Consider the following 14,137-nt stretch of genomic DNA (forward strand, 5'->3'; position numbering starts at 1 on the left):
ACACTAAAGTGGTGACTAGCCACTTGACTAGTCAACACTTCCACCTCATTTCTTCATTTTCATTTTCCTTTTCATCTAACACTTTCATATTTTTCTCAAATTCTTCATAAAGCAATTCATCATCCATATTCAAACGATCAAGCTTCGGGCCAAACAAATTACATATTCGAACTCCTCGTGATCTCCTCTTCGATTCCATACCAATCTCATTTCATTTGGGTAACTTTCTAAAATCACTAATTTTATGTGTTCTTGAGATTTTTGAGTTAAAAGGTTGTTAATTAGTGTCTATGGCTCAAGTCTAGTATAATTATGTGATTTGTATGCTTGTTCTTGCTATTTTGGTGTAACTAGTTCATATTGAAAGAATGCTTGCTTAATCTTGAGTTTTAGGTGTTCATATGTTGTTGAATGATGAAAGTTCATGTTTTAATTGTGTTCCTAACATCACTAGCTTCAAATTGGTATGTAGGTTGACATGGATTAGTTTCATATGCAAGATTGTTGAATTTGTGATTTTGGGTTAGGGTTTGATAGAAGTAAATTGAATTTTTGATGCATTAAATGCTTGTTAATGTTACTTGTAAGTGTTAGGTTGTGTTGTATGCTTAATTACCTTCGAAACGGCATATCGTTCATGTAATTTGGTTGCCAAATCATTAAATTGCAATTTTGACTTGTATGCATTGATTATGGAACATTAATTGCGGTTTTTGGTTGTTTTAAGTGCAAGTTTGATTGATGATATGTGTTTAGTTGCATTCCTCATCAAAATACCTTTCCAACGATGTATGATATGCGTTTTAAGTGTTTTCTGTGCATGAGATGTGTTAAATTGTATTTTGGTTCGTGACTTGGACCATTTTTCTGCAAACTGCATGTTTCCCAGGTATTGCGCGCCGCGCATATACCCGCGCGCCGCGCAGAATTAGAAATCCCAGATGTTTGCCTTCGTGGTTAAGTTCTGACCAGGATTTACACTTGGGTGCGCGCCGCGCAACCCATAGCGCGCCGCGCATACTGCCCAGCTCATTTTGTCTTTGTTTTTCATGTCACAAAAATGTTTCCCGCTTTACTATAACCCCGTTTACCATGAAACTTGACTATTATGCTCGTATATGACTTCTCATCATGAGAAAATTGTCGGACACCCGACCCGACCCTGTTGACTTTGACTTTGACTTTGACCAAGTTTGACTTTTAGTCAAACTTAACCAAACGATTATACAATCGTTCTAACATGCTTAACTACTTGTGTCGTGCATTAAACTTGACAAATTGATCCACGTGCTATATTAATCGAGTCGTAACGAGCCATAGGACTAATTGAACAACTTTGACCCTTCGTGACTATCGTTATTGATACAACCTATTTGTTTAGGTCGAGACTAGCGTTGTCCTTTGCGCACATTACTTGTTGAAGTACTTTTTGTTCGTGCATACAAGGTGAGATCATAGTCCCATTTTTTTTTTACTCTTTTGAACTTACTTTTGGGATGAGAAAACATAAACGATTCTTTTGAACTAAGTGAACACAAGAACGGGAAAACAAACATTCTACATACGAGTTTAGAACAAAATCCTCAATTCAATTATCATTAGTTACATTTGCAGGGTGTAAGTGTAGGCGTGAACTTATGTTGTATGGCCATATGGGTTTGACAACCCTCATCTTTGACGGTTCGCTACCGTCTACGGATGAAATATATTTTCGGGAACAGTGTTGTTCTAGCTCTAATTTATGGGGTATTCAACGGACGGAATGTTAAGCTTTGATAATTGGGTGCTCGTGAATATTAACTTTAGAATGTATTACTATTATTTCAACTTTACAAATCTTGTGGTTCGGCTTACTTTACTTTTACTCACATACTTACTTAAACCTATGATTTCACCAACGTTTTCGTTGACAGATTTCTATGTTTTTCTCAGGTCTTACACGATATGTGAAACATGCTTCCGCTCATTATTTGATACTTGCATTGGATGTCGAGTATACATGCTTTTCATGGAGCGTCTTATGACTTTACTTTAAACCGTGTCGCCTAGATTTCCTTTGTACTTATAACCTTGTAACTTAACTTTTGGTTGAACAATTCTTGTAAACTTTGGGAACAATCTTTATTTTGAAATGAAGGCGACATATTTTGGTCAAACTTTGTCTTAAAGACTTATGACCATGCAATGGGACCTACGTAGACGACGCCGTCACTTGACGATTTGTCGGGGTCGCTACAAGTGGTATCAGAGCCTTGGTTGTAGGGATTTAGAGTTCATTTGTGTCCACCCCGAGTCATAGGGTACATAGGTGAATCTAGACTACAACCGGCATATAGACTGAAGTAGGAATTACTTGACTATTTGTGCATTTATTCTCGAACTCTTCTATCATATCTAACTCGTATTCGATCTTGATCTTACGTTGATAAATTTTGTTGATGCGCCACCTTGACTTTATGAAGTAATGTTAAATGCACATGTGAATCAGGGTAATGTAATTTCCGGGATTATATTACGGTGATTCATATGGATGTTCCGACATTATGACATAAAGAATTTAAGGCGAGTCAAGGAAAATTTTCTCTCTATCCTTATTCCATACCACGGTTAGTATTGTTGAAAATACTAACCAACGATATTCTTGTGTCATGAAGGAACAATGGCTCACCAAGGTCAACACAATACTCCTCTCGAAACTCTAGAACAAGCTCTTCAACGAATGATAACCACCGCCGTGGGTACGGCCGTGGCCGATCACTTTTCCAACAACACCAATCGTGGAGCCGGTAATTCAAGCGAAGGTTGCTCCTACAAGAACTTCATGAAGTACAACCCTCCCACTTTCGATGGAACCGGAGGACCGGTTGTTCTCACCCGATGGTTTGAACAAATGGAGACCGTTTTTAACACAAGCAGTTGTCGAGACCAAGATAAGGTCAAGTTTTCCACCCTCACTTTCACCGGTGTTGCACTCTCATGGTGGAACATGTATGTACAATCGGTGGGTATCGATGAAGCCCACTCACTCTCTTGGACCGAATTAAGAGAAAGAATGATCACCGAATATTTTCTACGCGACGAGACTCGAAGGCTCGAGCAGGGTCTAAGGAATTTAAAAACGGCCGGGAATGACCTCGAAGCTTATAATCAACGGTTTACCGAACTAGTCACAATGTGTCCAAATCTCATGACTCCCGAATCCCTAAGAGTCGAACTTTACATGGATGGCCTCCCTAAGAGCATTCAACACAGGGTAATGACATCTCGACCCACTAACCTACAAGAGGCTTTAACAACGGCCCGCCAAACTTTAGAAACGGCGAAGGAAATGGAAGCACCGGCACCAATGGTCGAGAACCACCCGAGTAACAACAAAAGAACATGGGAAGCCTCTCAATCAAGCAACCACAACAATAACAACAACCCCGCCAAGAAGCCTTTCGCCTCCAACGACAAGAAAGGCTATGCCGGAAAACTACCTTTTTGTAACGAATGCCACAAGCATCACTTTGAAGGATGTGGCAGGTTTCGCCACCGGCGCCAAGGAAGTGGTCACATCGCCAAACATTGTGGAAGTGCCACCCCCGTCCCTCGAAAGGGACCCAACACACAAAAGTCGGTCACTTGCTACGCATGTGGCCAAACGGGTCATTTTAGGAATGAATGCCCAAATAAGAAAATCAACCCCAACGTACGCCGTTGAACTTTCAACATCAACGCCTAGGATGCCCGAGACGACGATGGACTAGTCACGGGTACGTTTCTTCACAACAAACCGTATGTTTCATACTTATTCGATTCAATTACCGCTAGACGTTTTACAACCGAGACTTTCACTTGTACTCTTTACATTCCACTTTTTCCCCTAGATACTACTTAGACGATTTAAGTGACCAACGGAAAATATTGTGTACCTATAAATTTTATTGGAGGATATACGTTAAGACTTTTGACTTGACACCTATAGAACTAGGGAGCTCGGAACCTATTCGTTAAAAAGAAAATGTTTCCCCATCATCTTGTATAGATTATTGTGAACTAAGAAATTTTCGGTTGAAAACCGATACCCTCTCCCTCACATCCATGACCTCATGATTATTTGCATGAATCCCGTATGTTCCAAATCGACCTCCGTTCCGGTTATCATCAATTGGGGGTTAAGGGAGACGATGTCTCCTGAGTCTTTTCCGAACTCGCAACGTTAGTTGTAAATCTCTCTTAGTACCATTCGATTTATCCAAGGCTCGTCCATATCCATAAACCTCTTAAACCACGTATGCAAACTTATCTAGACAAATCTGTTATCGTATTTATAGATGACATCTTAACTTATTCAAGTAAAGAAGGAAAACGAACAACATCACCAGCTTACGCTCGAACTTTTGAGAAAAGAGCAACTTTATACCAAATTCTCCGAGTGGGGATTTTTGTTGAACGAAGTCTAATTTTTCTAAACCATGATATTAACGGTCGAGGCATTACAATCAATCTCGAAATCAAGCCACATGTAATCAGGAAACTCTCCCAACTCAGACTTGTATTCGTAAAATCTTAGGTCTCGTCTGTTATTACCGAAGATTCATTTCTGACTTTTCTCGTGTTACACGACTTTTAAACCGCGTTAACTCACAAGGACCGAAAGTTCGTTTGGTCATCCGAACAAGAAACCGCATTCCAAATCTTGAAGACTAAGCTAACCACCGCTCCTATCTTGTCACTTCCCGAAGGCAATGATGATTTTGTTGTATATTGCGATGCCTCGAAAAACGGCTATGGGTGTGTACTAATGCAACGAAAGAAAGTCATTGCTTACGCTTCTCGACAACTCAAGGTTCACGAACGAAACTACACGACACATGATCTTGAACTTGGTGCCGTCATCTTTGCACTTAAGTTATGGAGACATCATCTTCTTGGTACCAAAAGTACCATCTTTACCGATCACAAAAGTCTCCAACACATCTTCGATCAAAAGCAACTAAACATGAGACAACGAAGGTGGATTGAAACCTTGAACGATTACAATTGCGAGCTTCGTTATCACCCCGGAAAGGCAAATGTAGTGGCCGATGCCTTAAGCCGAAAGGAAAGAGCGGTGCCTCTCCGTGTCCGAGCTTTAAATATCACCATCCACTCCAACCTTAATAGCCAAATTCGGGTAGCTCAAGATGAGGCTCTTAAAGACAACCACATCGGACGTGAACTTTTAAACATCCTCGTCTCTCGATTCGAAGTTAGGGAGAACGGACTTCGATATTACGCCGGAAGAATTTGGGTGCCTAGATATGGCGATTTACGAGACCTCATCCTAGACGAAGCCCACAAATCACGGTACTCGATTCACCCCGGCGCCAATAAGATGTACCACGACCTTAAAGAACGATATTGGTGGCCGAACATCAAAAAGGAAGTTGCTAGATACGTTGCCAAATGTTTGACTTGTGCTAAAGTCAAAGCCGAGCACCAAAGACCGTCCGGGTTACTTCAACAACCCGAGATCCCGCAATGGAAGTGGGAAAGGATCACAATGGATTTTATCACCAAACTACCAAAAACGTCGGGCAGTTATGATACTATTTGGGTCATTGTCGATCGCCTCACCAAATCCGCACACTTTCTCTCCATGAAAGAGACCGACAAAATGGAGAAACTTGCACGACTTTACATTAAGGAGATTGTAGCCCGACATGGCGTATCTTTATCGATTATCTCCGACCGAGATGGCCGTTTCGTTTCTAGATTTTGGCGTACGTTGCAAGAAGCATTGGGAACGCGTTTAGACATGAGTACCGCATATCATCCTCAAACCGATGGGCAAAGTGAACGTACGATACAAACCTTGGAGGATATGTTACGAGCTTGCGTTGTTGACTTTGGAAAAGCTTGGGACAAGCACTTACCTCTCGCCGAGTTCTCTTATAACAATAGTTATCACGCGAGTATTAAGGCCGCACCTTTTGAAGCATTATATGGCCGAAAATGTCGCTCTCCTCTTTGTTGGGCCGAAGTGGGTGATGTGCAAATTTCCGGGCCCGACCTCATTCACGAAACAACCGAGAAGATTCTTCAAATCCGAGATAAGCTTCGGACGGCTCGGAGTCGTCAAAAATGTTATACCGACAAAAGACGCAAGGACCTCGAATTTCAAGTCGGTGACCGCGTCATGTTAAAAGTCTCACCTTGGAAGGGTGTCATCCGTTTTGGGAAACGTGGGAAACTAAATCCGCGGTATGTTGGTCCTTTCGAAATCTTAGAGCGTGTTGGAACCGTTGCGTATCATTTGGATCTTCCACCTCAACTAAGCTCTGTCCATCCTACATTTCATGTATCTAACTTGAAGAAATGTCTTGCCGAGCCCGATATCGTCGTCCCTCTCGAGGAACTTACCATTAATGACAAACTCCATTTTGTGGAGGAACCGGTTGAAATTGTGGACTATGTCAAGAAGGAATTAAAACAAAGCCGAATCCCGATTGTTAAGGTCCGTTGGAACGCCAAAAGGGGACCCGAGTTTACTTGGGAAAGAGAAGATCAGACGCGAAAGAAACACCCTCACCTATTCCCGGTTCCGGAAACGTCAGATTCCGAGGAAGAAACAACGACTACTACGCCTACCTAAATTTCGGGACGAAATTTCTTTTAAGGTGTAGGTAATGTAACATCCCGCCTTTTTCCGTCAACTTTTCCGTTTAACTATTTTAAACTCCGTTATATGTTTATAACATCTCCCGTTAATACGCGTTTCGATTTATCTTGTTTAGGTAATTTAACGCACCCGATTGGAAGTAGAGGGACTTGTTTTGCCAAAACACTAAAGTGGTGACTAGCCACTTGACTAGTCAACACTTCCACCTCATTTCTTCATTTTCATTTTCCTTTTCATCTAACACTTTCATATTTTTCTCAAATTCTTCATAAAGCAATTCATCATCCATATTCAAACGATCAAGCTTCGGGCCAAACAAATTACATATTCGAACTCCTCGTGATCTCCTCTTCGATTCCATACCAATCTCATTTCATTTGGGTAACTTTCTAAAATCACTAATTTTATGTGTTCTTGAGATTTTTGAGTTAAAAGGGTGTTAATTAGTGTCTATGGCTCAAGTCTAGTATAATTATGTGATTTGTATGCTTGTTCTTGCTATTTTGGTGTAACTAGTTCATATTGAAAGAATGCTTGCTTAATCTTGAGTTTTAGGTGTTCATATGTTGTTGAATGATGAAAGTTCATGTTTTAATTGTGTTCCTAACATCACTAGCTTCAAATTGGTATGTAGGTTGACATGGATTAGTTTCATATGCAAGATTGTTGAATTTGTGATTTTGGGTTAGGGTTTGATAGAAGTAAATTGAATTTTTGATGCATTAAATGCTTGTTAATGTTACTTGTAAGTGTTAGGTTGTGTTGTATGCTTAATTACCTTCGAAACGGCATATCGTTCATGTAATTTGGTTGCCAAATCATTAAATTGCAATTTTGACTTGTATGCATTGATTATGGAACATTGATTGCGGTTTTTGGTTGTTTTAAGTGCAAGTTTGATTGATGATATGTGTTTAGTTGCATTCCTCGTCAAAATACCTTTCCAACGATGTATGATATGCGTTTTAAGTGTTTTCTGTGCATGAGATGTGTTAAATTGTATTTTGGTTCGTGACTTGGACCATTTTTCTACAAACTGCATGTTTCCCAGGTATTGCGCGCCGCGCATATACCCGCGCGCCGCGCAGAATTAGAAATCCCAGATGTTTGCCTTCGTGGTTAAGTTCTGACCAGAATTTACACTTGGGTGCGCGCCGCGCAACCCATAGCGCGCCGCGCATACTGCCCAGCTCATTTTGTCTTTGTTTTTCATGTCACAAAAATGTTTCCCGCTTTACTATAACCCCGTTTACCATGAAACTTGACTATTATGCTCGTATATGACTTCTCATCATGAGAAAATTGTCGGACACCCGACCCGACCCCGTTGACTTTGACTTTGACCAAGTTTGACTTTTAGTCAAACTTAACCAAACGATTATACAATCGTTCTAACATGCTTAACTACTTGTGTCGTGCATGAAACTTGACAAATTGATCCACGTGCTATATTAATCGAGTCGTAACGAGCCATAGGACTAATTGAACAACTTTGACCCTTCGTGACTATCGTTATTGATACAACCTATTTGTTTAGGTCGAGACTAGCGTTGTCCTTTGCGCACATTACTTGTTGAAGTACTTTTTGTTCGTGCATACAAGGTGAGATCATAGTCCCATTTTTTTTTACTCTTTTGAACTTACTTTTGGGATGAGAAAACATAAACGATTCTTTTGAACTAAGTGAACACAAGAACGGGAAAACAAACATTCTACATACGAGTTTAGAACAAAATCCTCAATTCAATTATCATTAGTTACATTTGCAGGGTGTAAGTGTAGGCGTGAACTTATGTTGTATGGCCATATGGGTTTGACAACCCTCATCTTTGACGGTTCGCTACCGTCTACGGATGAAATATATTTTCGGGAACAGTGTTGTTCTAGCACTAATTTATGGGGTATTCAACGGACGGAATGTTAAGCTTTGATAATTGGGTGCTCGTGAATATTAACTTTAGAATGTATTACTATTATTTCAACTTTACAAATCTTGTGGTTCGGCTTACTTTACTTTTACTCACATACTTACTTAAACCTATGATTTCACCAACGTTTTCGTTGACAGATTTCTATGTTTTTCTCAGGTCTTACACGATATGTGAAACATGCTTCCGCTCATTATTTGATACTTGCATTGGATGTCGAGTATACATGCTTTTCATGGAGCGTCTTATGACTTTACTTTAAACCGTGTCGCCTAGATTTCCTTTGTACTTATAACCTTGTAACTTAACTTTTGGTTGAACAATTCTTGTAAACTTTGGGAACAATCTTTATTTTGAAATGAAGGCGACATATTTTGGTCAAACTTTGTCTTAAAGACTTATGACCATGCAATGGGACCTACGTAGACGACGCCGTCACTTGACGATTTGTCGGGGTCGCTACATATATTGTCATTGCCTGAAGGGAATGATGATTTTGTGATTTATTGTGACGCATCAAAGCTAGGTCTCGGTTGTTTATTAATGCAATGAACGAAGGTGATTGCTTATGCGTCTAGACAATTGAAGATTCACGAACAAAATTATACGACGCATGATTTGGAATTAGGCGCGGTTGTTTTTGCATTAAAGACTTGGAGGCACTACTTATATGGTGTCAAAAGTATTATATATACCGACCACAAAAGTCTACAACACATATTTAATCAGAAACAACTGAATATGAGGCAGCGTAGGTGGATTGAATTATTGTGTGACGATCGCTCCAAATCCATATGGACAATACGTCATTCATTGATTTCATTGCGAGGTATTTGACCTCTATATGATACGTTTTGTAAACATTGCATTCTTTTGAAAAGGCACACCATAAATGAATATTTAAATCAAAGGTTTTTAACATCTGATGATTTCTACATATAGACAATCACTGTAAATAATAGTTTACAATAGTACTTCCGTTGACAGTACAGTCAAAATAAGATACATGGTGATGATTTGGTGAATGCAACGTTTCCTTGAAAAATATGCCATGTATGACTCCATGCACATAGCTTGTCTAACATATAAGCAAACAGCGGAAGACTTCTAGAAACCTGAGAATAAACATGCTTCAAGTGTCAACACAAAGGTTGGTGAGTTCATAGTTTTAATATTACACATAATCCGTATATCAATGTGGATTTACAAAAGTTCAGTTGTTTTATTCAAAACGTTTATCAATAGGTTTTACATAAAAGGTGGATCACAAGATTTCAGTTATTTCATCCGAAACGTTTATCAAAATATTCTACGAAATTGAGCACCCTGGTAACTAAACTTTAACGTTTATATAATTTGTACCCTTTGTATAATCATCTTAATAATACACGCAAACCAACGTGTACGCTTCTCAAATAGCATACGTCCGTTAAAAGGCTAGTGCTCTAGCTCGGACGGGGATGTCAAGCCCTATGGATCCATATACAATTATTCGCGCCCACCAGTCCATATCCTATGTACTGGCAGCTACTAGTTACCAAAGCTAAGGGATTTTCGGTTTAACTCAGTGTAGAATTTTGTATGTACTTGTGTCTTATTGCGTTTAAAATAAATTGCATGTATTCTCAGCCCAAAAATATTTAAAGTATTTAAAAAGGGATCTATAACTCACGCATATAAATATTGTATATCGGTTAATAAAGCATTTGCATGCATTCTCAGCCCAAAAATGTAGAGAGTAAAAGGGATCTTATGAAACTCACACAAAATCAGTTTTAGTATTTGTATCCATTTAGTAAAACATTTTATAAAACTGCGCATGTATTCTCAGCCCAAAAATATAATTTGAAAAAGGGATCATATGAACTCACTGTTTAATATTGATATACAATATTGCAGGAAAGCACGTAGACGCATCGGAGATGATAAACACGAGGTTTGATTCACAAAAAAATACCCCCGAACATTACCCATAACCTCCTTGGCAATAACCCATAATTTCCTTAGCTCTAGCTTGCTCGAAAACTCATTTTGAAAATTACTTGGACAGCACTCCGTCGTAATATTTTATGTACATTATTATTTTTGTATCGCAAAAATAATAACACTAATAATAAAAATAATAAGATTAATAATAATCTTATTATTAATAATAATAATAATAATAATAATAATAAAATAAATAAATACGGAGTAAAAATAATATGTGTGTGATTTATCTGGCCAAAACTCGAGAATTTATAGCACTTGGCCTGAAATCTGGAGTCATGCGACTCGCATGGAAATGGCCTTCTAGCCATGCGACTCGCATGATGACCAGGGACAGCTCACATTGTTTTGTAATTTAGCTCGTCGACATAGTTAATTATTAATATAATATATATAATTTAAATAATTAATTATATATTATATTAAATTCACGTGCATAGTTGACTTGTAATTTTTGTTCCGATAAGTCGTACGTCATCACTCGACTTATGTCCCGGTTCTGGTTTTTCGAATGTCCTTTCGTACGCTGAGAAAACTTGCATTTTACGTTTCGTGACACGTACCTTTGTCAAAATATAGCCTTAAGTTATCCATAAAATATACCACTGTAGCAAAGTTACTGTAGCAAAGTCAATTTTTACTGTAGCAATTCACTGTAGCAAAGTCAATTTCACTGTAGCAAATAGTGATTTTCGAAAACACTGTAGCATTTTGAGTAATGTGGCAAATTGGAAAACACTGTAGCAAATTAGTGTTTTACTGGTTCATCTTAAACGCTTTATTTAACTTATCTAAATATCAATCGAATCAATAAACGAATGTTACTATCGTTTATTATATATATGTATATATTTTTTTAATATACATAAATCAATTTTTAAATACACATTGGAAGTTATTTATAAATAAATTTTAATAATAAATATCTCAACTTATCATATATATTCAAATAGATATTTAAACCAATAAGTTTAATGTACGGTATCAAACAATTAATACATTGTTACCTTTTCATGTTATAGTATATATGTATCTGTTTACATATAATTGTTCGCGAATCGTCGAAAACAACCGAAGGTATTTCAAAAATTTTGAGATTCAGTTTTACAGACTTTGCTTATCGTGTCAGAAATGTTAATCATACAAAGATTAAGTTTAAATTTAGTCAAAATTTCCGGGTCATCACAGTACCTACCCGTTAAAGAAATTTCGTCCCGAAATTTGAGTGAGGTCGTCATGGCTAACAATAAAAATGTTTTCATGACGAAAATGTGTTGATAAATAGAATTTTTATCACCGTTGAATAATATGGATAAAACAATCCAATTACTCGAAGCGTATGAGAGAAGTTATCGTAATAGAGTGAAATGGAGAATAGAGATACGTTTTAACTCTTGACGTAGTAACGATTGATTTCCGGAATTTAAGCAATAGAAAATCTTCATAATCTAAATAAGATTTGATTCTTCGGAATTTGCGGAAATTAGGATTTTCTTTGATTAAATGTGTAATCTGCCTCGATTGCTATGTCTGATATTTCGCTATAAATTGACCTCTTCCGTTTCATTTATTTTCACCACTCCTACTTTCTTCTTTATTATTTCATACATCCCAACAGATTGTGAAAATGCTTAATCCAGTTCTGATTCTTGATATTTTCCTGGCTATCGTATCCTTCATTCTTCTTTTTCATCTACCACCAGAGGAAGTTATTTTCTTCTACTATTACCTTGGGGTTATAGTGTTTTTCATTCTCCCGTGTCTTTATGTTGCTATACGCATTGATATACACGGTTTGTAATTTCGGGGTTGTTATCGGGCTTTATATTCTCCATTATATTTCGGAGCTTCAAGCTTTCGTTTTCTCTTCCCGACCTTAAATCAAGCGAATAATGGTCCAGAATTCGTAGGTATGAATTTCAGAATAAACATAATTAATGTTCTACGAAAGAAACGGTAATGGCACAATCTGACTTGTCAAATTACCAGAATATCCGGAAAAGACCGAATCATCAAGAAATATATTTTCTTGATATATTTAGAGATTATATAGAATGAAAGATTTATGTAACATGGTTTATGATGAGGGTGTGATCTGTGAACCTTTGTCACGTTCCATTAGAAACTCAACATGACTTACTGTAATATAATCACGTTGATCAAGTGTCATTATATTATACTAACTCATGCTTCAGTTCTCAACATTACTTCAAAACATCCATTTTTTTTTCGAATTTTTTTTTTAGATTTTAGAAATTAAAATAGTTTCTTTTATGATGTAACACAGATAGCGCGAAGAGGTAATGATTTCAGATAAGAATGGTTTAAAAAAAATATCTTCAGAAATATGGAGGATATTTATAATGGGAGATACGATGATATCTTAGAATATTTAAGATAAGATGATGATGAAGAATATTGTCCGCAAAGGTTTTAGTGTAAGGAGCAAGGTATTCTTTAATGATTTAAGCAGACTCTGAATCATTTGGATTCTTTGAAGGTAGATTTAGTCTTTGTGATTTGTCCACAGCCTCCTTCATGGTCTGCTCAATCCGTTTTTCAATTCCAAACCTTCTCTTTTTCTCTGCTTTACCACCATACTATTCTTTATCATCAAACTTTTGACTGTTAAGGTCGTTTACAGTTTTTGCTGCTTCATCAGCATTGTTCCAATTTCTGAGAACTAGTTTCATAGTTTGGGGTGTTTTTCAAAAACTTCACATTCGAAGTATGTAATTCGAGGAGGTAGACGTTATATGTACACATATAACTGTTGGCGTAGACGTGCTGCAAGATTTCAAAATACTGATTGCAAATTCCCGATAGTTGGGATGGCAACTATTGTTACAAGATGTGGATGAGTACATGATAGGGTTTCAATGTATATATAGTGATTTTCGGAGAGTTTCAAATAGCAGAGTGACGGAGTCGCTGGTACATTTACTGCTAATATGGTGGAACATAAAAGGTTCCCCAGTAAAAAAAAAAACGTATATGCCAAAGTTATAAGTCTGAAAGGTCGTCGTTGACTAGTTGAATGGGTGATAATACTGGATACTTTTAAAAAAAGAATTGCAAGGTTACTTTCAGTAATAATAATGCCGAAGGATTTATCACAGATACGTGTTAAAGTTTTACTTAGGTTTCGAGAGCTTTCCAGATATATGATTATAAGTACAAATCTTTCTTCTCGTAGATATCGTGTAGTTGGTTTGTCTTCTCGTTTGTTCATTAGTTGAAGTGTTTCCAAGAATTTCGATGGGTTTGAACGCAAAATATAATCATATGATGTTCTAGTACTGTTCTGAATTCAAAGCATGGGTTTCGAAGCATGGTTTTGAAAGATGTAGGAATCTAAGAGTGATGTTTTTCGTTTAATCTTGACTTGGATTCTGATCTATCGAAATCAGAATATGAAATTGAATGAAAATGGTTATTCTGCGATGAACAGATACGTATATCTATAGGTTTGAGCAGTATAGTTAATGATTGCTGAATCAGAATTGAAGAATGTATAGTGTAACATATTAATGTGGAATTTATATATTTCTAGGGTATTACCTACCCGTTAAAA

This window comes from Rutidosis leptorrhynchoides, chromosome 2 (genome assembly GCF_046630445.1).
Source record: "Rutidosis leptorrhynchoides isolate AG116_Rl617_1_P2 chromosome 2, CSIRO_AGI_Rlap_v1, whole genome shotgun sequence".
NCBI classification, from domain to species: domain Eukaryota; kingdom Viridiplantae; phylum Streptophyta; class Magnoliopsida; order Asterales; family Asteraceae; genus Rutidosis; species Rutidosis leptorrhynchoides.